The sequence below is a fragment of the Lactuca sativa genome, chromosome 3 (genome assembly GCF_002870075.4).
Source record: "Lactuca sativa cultivar Salinas chromosome 3, Lsat_Salinas_v11, whole genome shotgun sequence".
NCBI lineage: Eukaryota > Viridiplantae > Streptophyta > Magnoliopsida > Asterales > Asteraceae > Lactuca > Lactuca sativa.
The window spans coordinates 239,522,464-239,534,035 of record NC_056625.2 but is presented as its reverse complement, the minus strand read 5'-3'; positions in this window follow the sequence as shown (position 1 = coordinate 239,534,035).

Below are 11,572 nucleotides of genomic sequence, written 5' to 3'. Positions count from 1 at the left end.
CTGGAATAAATGTAACCTGATCAACTACATTTATTCGAGATGCGATGAACGTGTGCTCAGGAGTGATAGTGGTGTTGCAACAGGTCTGAAACATACCAACTAGGAATGATAGAGCCAAACATAAAGTTTAAAATACTATGGGAGTAATTTGGAATACAAAAAGACTCACATTAATCCCAGAATCATATTCAGAAGATAAGAAACAAACAAGAAATTTAAAATACCATAGGGTATTTTAGGATCCTTGGATAACCTTGTGTGATGAACTAAAAAGATCCTTATTAATATACCTACAATTACAGAGGGTATACTCCCAAGGTTATATATAATAAGGATCCCATAGGCTAAGAATGTGTGGTTTCTGTTGGATTAGTGTCTAAGTCCATAACTATTTTGGTATGTACTTGACCCGATGGTGCATGGTCCTTTTGGGTTGCCTTCACCAAAGCAACTTGATAGGATGAATTATGGAGAGAAAGGATTAAATATGATTTATTAATATATTATGAGAATAATATATTAAAGGATAAATCATATTGTTTAACTAATATTAGTCAAGAATTAATAAGAATTAAGTTTGTGGCTAAAAGAGATTAATTAAACTTAAGGGACTGGAATTGTAATTATAAGATAATTGCAATTGGGCCATGGATTGCCTTATATTATAAGGTTGGACGAATTCTATGGGGAAACCCATTAGAAATCGTCCAAGGCCATTAAGGAAAGGAGTCCATGGGTTGCTTAGGGCTTAAGCATCCAAATTAGGGTTTCCTTGTTAGATAACCCTAATAGCCTCACTATTTAAAGAGTCCTTATGCCCCAAAAACGTGGACAAGCTTTCTTTTAGGGTTTCCACACGTTTTGGGCAGCCTCCTTCTCTTCTCTTCTTCATCCTCTTGCTCTTGGTGTTTGTGAACCATTAGAGGAGTGACATTTGTGACTCTAAGCTTTCTAAAGTCATTACAAAGAGGATTTGAGATTGTTATTGCTACATAACAATCAAGGTATGATCTAAACCCTAATTATATGTTGTATTGATTATCATATGCTAGATCTAGGGTTTATAGTCTTGGATAAATTGTATGTACAATAGAGAAACCTATATCCAGGCATTAAGGTTTGTATGAGCACATAGGATATTCTTATAGCTAAAACCCATCAGTGGTATCAAAGCCTAGATTCGTTTCTATTGTATTGATGCATTATGTAGCTAAAAAACGTATTCTGGCTCACTGTTCGACCTGACTCGGCGAGTCACTACTTGGACTCGGCGAGTCAGCCCTACTCGGCGAGTTCCAAAGTGTGACTCGACAAGTCGGAGCGTCAGACAGAGGAAACTTCGGATTTTGTTGTTGTTTTGCTTAAGGATAATTACCATATTCGCTTTAAACCTATAAAATACGAATTTTATTGTCTCTTAAAGGATATCATTGCTAAAACAAAAGATAATCACCAATTGATTAGATAATAACTTCCTTGTATGATAAAGATTGAATTATTTGTATTAATTAGGTAACTTATTTTGCAAAAAATTGAAATTAGGTCAAATATAGATAATGATGAAATTAATTGTTTAATTTATATTATTTGTTATTTGATCCTTGTGTTATGAAAAATTTTAAATTTTCCCCTTTAGGTTTTATAGTTTAAATTTAAACTCAAAAGTTTAGTTTTGAAATTTAAATAGTTGAAACCCTAATGTTTTGAAAAGGTTTCAAAACTTCCCCCCAAGTTTGGGAATTTAAATTTTGATTAAAAGTTTAATTTTGATGTATATTTAAATTCTAAACCTAAATGTTTTGAAATGTTTCAAAAATTGTCCTCAAGTTTTGGAATTTAAAAGTTGATTAAAAGTTTAATTTAGGAATGTTAAATTCTAAAACCCTAGTGATGTTTTGAAAAGTTCATATCACACCCTTATGGTTTTATTAATTAATTAAGGTGTATAATTAAAAGAGGTTTAATAAATCCATAAAAGTTTAGGTTTACAATTTAATTGAATTAAAAGTATAATTGTTAAATTTGACCACCTAGTATTTTAAAAGTATAAAATACACCCTATACTATATATAACATTAAAAGTCTAACATTATATATATGTATGAGTAAAAGTCAGTCTTACCATTAGTAGGCCTCATTCACGAAGCTGGTCTATAAGGGGTGTTTAAGGAAATTGCCTATAAAATGACGATTGAATGGGTATTAACTCTTACCCGCCTCACTCTTGACTAGTGGAGGGTCGTTAGCCGAACGGGTAGGATAGGACAAAAACCTTCCGTTATAAGTATAATGAAGTACAAAAGTAACTAAATGTTTTACAAATTCCCAATCTTAGTTACTTAGGCAAAAGTGAATTGACGCAATTCCATGAAATTACACTTTGTGCCCTTGCGAAGACGTTAGTGGAGCGTGTGTGGTTTACCGGCACACTAAATGGTTCTAAGAAAAGGTAGCAAAGGGTGACTCAATGTTTGTCATATTTCAGTGGAGCGTGTGTGGTTTACCGGCACATCGAATAGGTGACCGTAACATGTGAGGGCACCATATAAGTTTGCATGGTTATTCACACCCGCTTTGTGATTCTCGACATCCCAGTCACAAACTAGAGGGGCATATCGAGATTTAAACACGCCATTGAAATGTTTAATGAATCTCAAAGGATCTAGGAGTTTTCATAGATTTAAAACTTAAATTTCTTTTTCGTTTTTTATGGTGAAAATTAGTGAATCGTCATTCACTTACCTTCAAATATTCTGCAACTAGATTATGGCATCCCTTTTCTAGGTTGTAGCGTATTGTGTTGGGTCCTAGCCTTAGTATCTCATTTGGGTGATTTACTAAGGACTGGATCAATCAACTAACTTGAATTCGTTTTCTCCTGTTTTATAGAAGTCAAAGATCGACAACTATGGTCTTCCCAAACCCCGTGGAACAAGCATTCCACATGAATATGATATTCCACGATTTGATCGAGGAACAAGAAATCATACTTCACTTCCTCTACTTCCTCCAATTATTCTCCCTAACCCACAAGTTCGAAGGCTTGAAAAGTTCAAGCTCACTCAAGCCCTTTTGGAAAGTCAACATAAAGAAGGAAATTCGGTGTGTGCACACGTCCTAGGGATGAAGTCACACATTGGTAGGTTAAGAATGTTGGGATCCGTTGTCTGTGAGGAGATGGCTGTTGATTGGGTTCTTCAGTCACTTCCTAACTCATATAGTGAGTTCGTAAGAGAGTACTATATGATGAACTGCGACGTGACCCTTATAGATCTCACCAATATGCTTATTGCTGCTGAATGAGCAATGGTTTGGCGCAAAAGAAAAACAAAGTTGATTGGTGAATCTGCCTTCAAGACCTCTATGGATATAGACAATGGCAACGAAAGACATGCTATGATCGAAAAGTTTGATCATAAGAGAAAGGCAATGTCTAAAGTAGTTCCATCTCCTGTTCCAAAAGAGTCAGTTTTCTTTTATTGCCAAGAGAAAGGGCATTGGAGACGAAGCTGCCCTATTTACCTAAGAGATCTAAGAGACGGGAGAGTCAAAACGTATGGCTCTGCTTTAGGTAAAATCCATTGACTAACTCTTTTAAGCACCTATTCTAGATTCTTAATACATAATGTGATAAGATTACAATTGATGTTTTGTAGGATCAAAGAAAATAAAGGAAGCTTAAGGGAAGAAGTGAGCAGAATCTAACCGTGAAGGAATAGATTTCGATCACATTACTTGAAGATTAGATTCTCGAGCTGCTACTTAGAGTTAGAATTAGATTGCTAAGAAAGATGTATTAGCATAGTTTTTCAATGAATTGCAATGGCGTATATGAAAAATTGATGTTTGAATATTTCTATTATTAGCAATAATGGATTTGATTCTTAATTATATTACTTTTGGAAATGTCAAGAATTTACCAAATAAGGAGAGTTTCTCATCGCCCAAGTTTCAATTGGAACAGAAACTTGGAATCATGCAACTTGGTTGCACGATGAATGAGAAATTTCATATTTGGAAATTAGACTAATTCATTGACAAAGTGTCAAGTGAAGGACTAAGAGATCGAGTACACAAAGTTTTGTGTTGATCAAGTCCACCACAAGAGTAACAAAGACATTCGTCATGATTTACTAAAGGTTTAGTAAATATGATTATACTTATAAGATTAAGTGTAATTCTGAATTGATTGAAAAGGTTTAAATCAATAGCAGAACGAATAAAAAGAATCAAGTAGGCAGAAAGATAAAAGTTTCTCCATTCTAAGAAGAAGGGAGAGTACCTTTTATGCTTTATGATAGGTCTTAATGATTAAGAACCATATCTCAATTGATCCTCTAAGTGAGTCTTAATACAGTTGTATGTCTAAGAAGAGGAATCAAGAACTGAAGAAATCAAGAAGTCAGTCATACTTCGTTCCAAAACAAGTCTTAGAGTTAAGATTTTGAAATTGAGTGATAAGTATTAAGAAGGTTTATAACATTCATCAAATGAGGAAAGTTGTGATGTCTTGGATAAGACAAAGACCAACTAGGACCTATTTATGAAGTGGTTTGATAAAAACTACACTAACTCTTGAATATTTGTTTGTCAAGAAATGTTTATTGACAAGAGAATCTTATATGTCGAGGAGTCAGTGGGAGTCTTAATGGTCTTGAAAGTTTTCAAGAACAAATCAAAATAAACCTTATCGATCATCATTAGCACACGAGTTGAGGTTTACAACCTATCGTGTTGACACTATTTTGTTTCTGTGCCGTTCCAATTGAGTTAATTATGCATGTGAGTTCTATGAGTTCTCATTTGAACGCATAAAAGGCATGCACCTTGATCAATGGAAAGTACGTTGATAGGAAAGGGTGAGCTGCTTAACTACTTGGAAGACATGGTGGGCAGCTGTGTTATCATAAGGCAAGAAATCAAGAGTAAGAAAGTTCGGTCCATATGAGTTTGAATTTGTCGTAAACTTTGGTTTTGACAAATTCACATGGATAGGAACACATACACCATTAAAATCTAAGTTTCATAAGATTCCCTCCTTCGTGAAAACGACTGTGAGGAAATGCTTTCACAAAGAAAGATTTTAAAAAGATAGTGATTGTAAAAAATTGTATTCTCGAATTCGATTATGGTTACGGTATCCCTTTCCATGATTTGAATTGTGAGGGTTGACAATTAGTCTGAATTGTTTAGACACACATGTGAGCTATCTAAAGGAAAGGTGTATAAGCTTAGATAAAGGATTATCAAAGCATTAGGTATTAGAAACATGAACTTAAGAAATTCAATAGGTATTGTTTTTCTGAAAGTTAAGCTGTTTCTGAATACATGTTAAGCTAGTGGAAGCATAAGTGTTATGTTTTATAATAATAATCATGATAGTGGGAGCATAAATGTTATGATTATATGGAAAATATTGCAAGTTAGCAGTATTAATTATAGAAAACAAGAGTCATACTTTGCAAAGTTGTAAAGGTTGAATAGTTGTTTTGCTATAATTAAGGGAGAGAATATTATGCTTCATTTCAAATCTAAAGGCATAGGTTGTGTAATGTTAATAAATTTAGTCAAGGAAACATAGTGTGTTCACAAATTTTGATTATGATTACGGTACTCTTCATAGTTCGAAATTTGAGAACGTAGCACATAAAATATTATGGCAGAAGATTAATAAAGTATCAAATCTTTATGAAAGACATTATGCATCGTATCCCATACGCTTCGGGTTTAGGATCGATTGCAAATGCTATAATATTTGACCATTCTAAAATTTTCCAAATGTCTAGCGCATTTAGAGGGAAAAGGACAAGAATCGGTTTTGACTAATATAATTAAACAACTATCAAAGGACAATCCAAAGTTCGCCGAGGATTGGTCACTTGTGAGTAGTTGGAAGTATAGTATTGGATGGACCATATTGACATAAAATAAGTTGTCATATGGAAAATATGGAAACGTGTCCATATTGGGAATTAAATATTGAAAATCTATATCTAGATTAGAAACTTTTATGCAAAAGGATGTTCAAAGGAATGTAATTTGAGTGAGAGACATCATATCTAAGGAATTGTATTGTAACAATCTCCAATAGAGAACTTTGTAATATCATTGGCAATAGTCATTGTAACTTTGTGCTATGACATTACGAAAGGATCATTGCATAAAATGTTAGAATCTAGCATATTCCATAAGTGGCAAGAATTTGATATTCTTTCACTTGTGAAAAGGATTGGGAGTTGTGAAATGAGAATGATTGGAAATGTGTTCATTTGATCTATTTCACAAAGTAAGAACCATAGGTAAACATTGTGTGCATGATAAGAGCATGGGAAAAGTGTAATAATTCAAGTAAGAAGTTGATTACCCGAAACAATAAATAATGAGTAATCGATATGGTGATAAATAAAAAGTGTTTTATTTATGCTCAAAGGTTTGAGGCCATATGGGATTAGTATTATTCTTGTGTTTCACTTTGCATGTTTTGACTTCATGAATAATTTAATTGGTTTAGAACAGTCAAATTATTCGAACGGGCCACAGTCGTTCATATGTTGGAAGTAGGTATGAATGAAGACTGTCGTGAATTGGTGTGTGGATTGTCTAAAGAGTGTTAGACATAAGCAAATGTTTGCTGCAACGTTCATGAGTGCTTATGAATATGATTTGAGCATTGGATTAAACCCACGCTCACTTGGATCACTCCATGAATTGTATCACAAGTGATTGGTGAGACGATAATATCTTATATTCTTGAAACCGAGATGTGTGAGTTGTATCTTGCGAGTCGGTTGCACATTGATAATATGTAAACGCACCAGTAACTTGGTGTCATAAAACATATTGTTGTGTGTGATTCGGTGAGTGAGTGCAAGCGAGCATTGAATCAAAGTTTATCCGTTCCTTTTATCCAAAGTAAGATAAAAGCGATATCTTTGGGCCCCTCGATGATTTAGTGATGACAAATGTAAATGCTCGGCCGGGTTAGGGCTAATTTGATTTGTTCAATTAGTCAGTCGTCATAAATTGGAAGTCGAGAAATAGTACAGAGAGAATGATTAGAAATCATGTCTTACGATATCTAGAATGGAGGAATATATGATCATTAATCTAAAGGACACGTGTATCTGATAAGATCAAAGTTGACAACGGCTTTGGAAAGCTACGATTGCAAATCAGGATCTGAAGTCATACGCAGAATAGTTATTAGACTTATCCAAGTGGGAGACTGTTGGATCAGTGTCTAAGTCCATAACTATTTTGGTATGTACTTGACCCGATGGTGCATGGTCCTTTTGGGTTGCCTTCACCAAAGCAACTTGATAGGATGAATTATGGAGAGAAAGGATTAAATATGACTTATTAATATATTATGAGAATAATATATTAAAGGAGAAATCATATTGTTTAACTAATATTAGTCAAGAATTAATAAGAATTAAGTTTGTGGCTAAAAGAGATTAATTAAACTTAAGGGACTGGAATTGTAATTATAAGATAATTGCAATTGGGCCATGGATTGCCTTATATTATAAGGTTGGACGAATTCTATGGGGAAACCCATTAGAAATCGTCCAAGGCCTTTAAGGAAAGGAGTCCATGGGTTGCTTAGGGCTTAAGCATCCAAATTAGGGTTTCCTTGTTAGATAACCCTAATAGCCTCACTATTTAAAGAGTCCTTATGCCCCAAAAACGTGGACAAGCTTTCTTCTAGGGTTTCCAGATGTTTTGGGCAGCCTCCTTCTCTTCTCTTCTTCATCCTCTTGCTCTTGGTGTTTGTGAACCATTAGAGGAGTGACATTTGTGACTCTAAGCTTTCTAAAGTCATTACAAGGAGGATTTGAGATTGTTATTGCTACATAACAATCAAGGTATGATCTAAACCCTAATTATATGTTGTATTGATTATCATATGCTAGATCTAGGGTTTATAGTCTTGGATAAATTGCATGTACAATAGGGAAACCTAGATCTAAGCATTAGGGTTTGTATGAGCACATAGGATGTTCTTATAGCTAAAACCCATCAGTTTCGCTCTACTTCCTTTTCCTCGTTGGGATGTGGATATAGAGTAGTATCACACATTCGAAGGCCTATTGGATCTAAGCTATATATGATTTGTGTACCCTATGTAATCGTAGCAGGAATCGATGTGGATCACCCAGTGAAATGTTAATAATCTCTTAGGATTCTTTAGACATTTCCATTCTCGCACAAACCCTGTAGAAAACCCTATCCACTTCAGTACTCGGCAGAAGAGTTAATTCAGACCCCGAAGAGGTTCATTGAGAAGATTTCTAGTTCGGAAATAAATGAACTAGGTCGAGACTATTGAAATCACCAAGTGCCTATATCTTTTTAGGGACATCGGTGAGAAATTCGCCTAAACTTCCTAGATTTCCAGTCATCCATCATGAAGTGATGACACCCAGAGTCGGAATCAGAAGTAAGACGGAGTAGAAATTCAATAGGTCTATAGGAGAAGAGAACCCTAGGTAACTACCCGAAGGAAACCAACGTTGGTCCCAGTCAAAGATACGAGGTAGACAGAGGGAGCCAGTACATGGAACCTGAGAAGTGTCTTTTCCTCGTGATCGTCACGCTAACACACCCATAAAATAATACAATTTACTGAGTTAGTGATTACACTACTCACGCTATGTGTTAGGTAAATCGCCTTTTTCCCGTTGCAAGTAATACGATTAGAGCGGATCCCCACACCTCTATTGAGAGTGTTTAGCCATAAGTCTTCATGAGCCTTTCTTCCCGCGGTCTTCGTTCCGAATTGTTCTCAAATATTTGCAAGCCGGAGAGTGAACCTTTCCCAGTATAAGGGTAACTTAGTAGGAACGACTCCCATCTTATGGCTTTTTCCGATACTCATACTCCTACCTAGAATACCCGGACTACATCATAGGGATGTAGGTCGACACTCAGACAACCAATATCCGAAGCACGGGAAAAATTTATGCCTAATATAGTAAGGCTAGATATGTACAGGGTTAACCATCGTCTCTCATCAGCTTGTGTTCCTTTCCGTGTAGGAAAAACCATGCCTCCGAAGAAGCGTAACCCATCCACCGGCAAGAAACCGACTCTCCTATTCGATGAAGCTACTTTCCAGGCTGTAGTCTCGGCAGCCGTTGTAGCTGTCATGGCTCAACTGAATGCTAACAACGCTAATGTTAGCAAGAGCCCTATCGGGAATTCCGATCCAAGTAATGGACAACAGCAACCAACCTCTGTATACCCAGCCACCCAAGAACCTCAACCAAATCCATTGAAGAGAAAGTTCAAGATAAAAGAGGGAAGTAACTCGGCTCAAGGACCTTCCGAAGGGCAACGAGCTGAGACAGTCAATACCCCTGCCAGCTCTTCCATCCCGACTTCAAGGAGACCATACCTAGGAAACCATCCCCACTGCAGCAAGTGTAGCTACCATCATCATGGTATATGCCGGGAACTCTTTTGTGCTAGGTGCAACATGAAGGTGCATACTGCTCGCGTCTGCAGAACCCCGGTTGAGTTTATTACATCAACCACCAATGTGGCGACCAATATAGTTTTCCACCTATGTGGTGAAATGGGACACCTCAAAAGGGACTGCCCAACCAAAGGAAACAACAAAGACACAGGAGGAGTCTAACTCTAATGCTTAGGGAGAAGCATCGAGGAACCTGGTAGATTTTTGGTATGTCTATCGATCCTAGATAACTAACCGAAAACATTAAAAGAATAATTCTAAATATAATTACTTCCCCGTTAAGGCAAAAGTCGCAGCACTGTTATAAAATTTAAAAATTTCATCAGGTAAAACTAAATGGCTAGATATATACGTTACGGCCATGTATAATTGAGATGGATAGACCTAGAGTGAGTGAATGCCGCCTCATTTCTTGTTCCTAGTTTGGTTGTGGATTTAGGGTGGAGTCGCTCAGTCAACAGTCCTCCCCACCTTAATTATACATGACTAGTATATGTTTGGCGATTATAGAAAGGCCTCGTGAAAATCCATTCATGAAAGGTAACCTACTCAGAAACACTCAGGACCCTCTATAGTTCCACGTCGACTCTATCGATCCAAGTATCCACGACAGTGATACACGGGACGAAACTCGAGACGCCTAGAACTTGTGTGCCCGTTCAGCACATGACCCTATCGACCCTCATTCGATATCATGTCAAAGTATGCCAACTTCGACGCCTCTATCAATCATGGTTCTACTACGTGCAACCATGTGTAAATCCTTAGTGTTGTGTAAAAAGAACTTTCACCATAGCCATTTCGGCAATTAAAGGTTCTTCCGAACCTAAACAAAATAAAAATAATAAAGACTAATACGATCCGTCAGTCATCACCCGTATTTCAAACCTTCCAAAGTACCCAGGAGAAGGGTACCGCGCGCTGTTAACCAACCCTTCTTAGACAGAAAGAAACCGAAGCGAAGACACTGCAATTATTCCAGAAGACGATAACCACCCGAAGCATACTCCGTAGAACCCCCAGAAAGACCTCTCGCACCTCGCAAACAGGTTCGTGAATCAAGAGGATAGAACTCATGGGACTGACCACTATAACTGAGTATATGCATAAGGGTGGTATATAATTGAGATCAAAAAGATTTAAGATGTGTGCTTCCTCCCTACTCCCTGTTCCTCGTTGGGTTGTGGGTCTGGGGTGGAGTCGCACAACTGAACATCCTGCCGACCTCAATTATATACGGCTTGCATACACCAAGTATTAGTGGTTAAGCCAAGTGTGAGCTCTACCACGAACCTCATAGTAAAACCCTTCATCCTATCCCACGGAATGGGAGCTAGAGTCAAGAGAACCCCCGCGGGTTGAGCTACTGTAATGACCACAAATCCGAAGTTTGTTGTCATCCCAGTTAAGCCAGCATAGTAGCTAACACCCTCAGTGGTAAAGAAATCTGAGTCGTAAGAGTCAAGGACATTGACTACGACCATCCACTCACGCTTAATCCCACGAATTGAGCATCTCAGCCAATATCCCGGAACCCTGGAAGCTACAATAAGTTAAACTCTGAGAAGAGTGGATGAGGAGATTAAAGTTCCGAGTGATAGAACCTTATACTCACTAGATTCGACCTAGATCGAGAAAACTCAAAACCTTCGGAAGAGTAGTTGCAGAAGATGTTCGCACTACTCAGGCACTTCGTCCACCCTGTTACCGACGAATAGTGCCTAGGACACTCCGCCTCCCCCTCGCGTGGAAGAAGTCACCGTCGCTCTGTAGATGATAGACTGCATTGTCCAAAGTGAACACTAGAATGCCAAGAACCACAGGATAACCTCCGCAGCCAAGAATACTTGATTAAAGTGCGAAAGTAGGTTGCGTTAAGCCTTATAACCCAGATCCCGAAGAGATTATAGACCTTACACCAGTCTAGGTGTTAGCCGATGGGTTATACAAGAGCACGCGCTTTCTGCAACTGAAATAAACCAATGCCTTATAGAATAAGGCATGTCTTAGAGATTCATGGGGACTACCAGGTGCTCCACGAATACTATCTCACACAGAAATAGTAGAACCATCTCCCGAGGTAGTCCAACA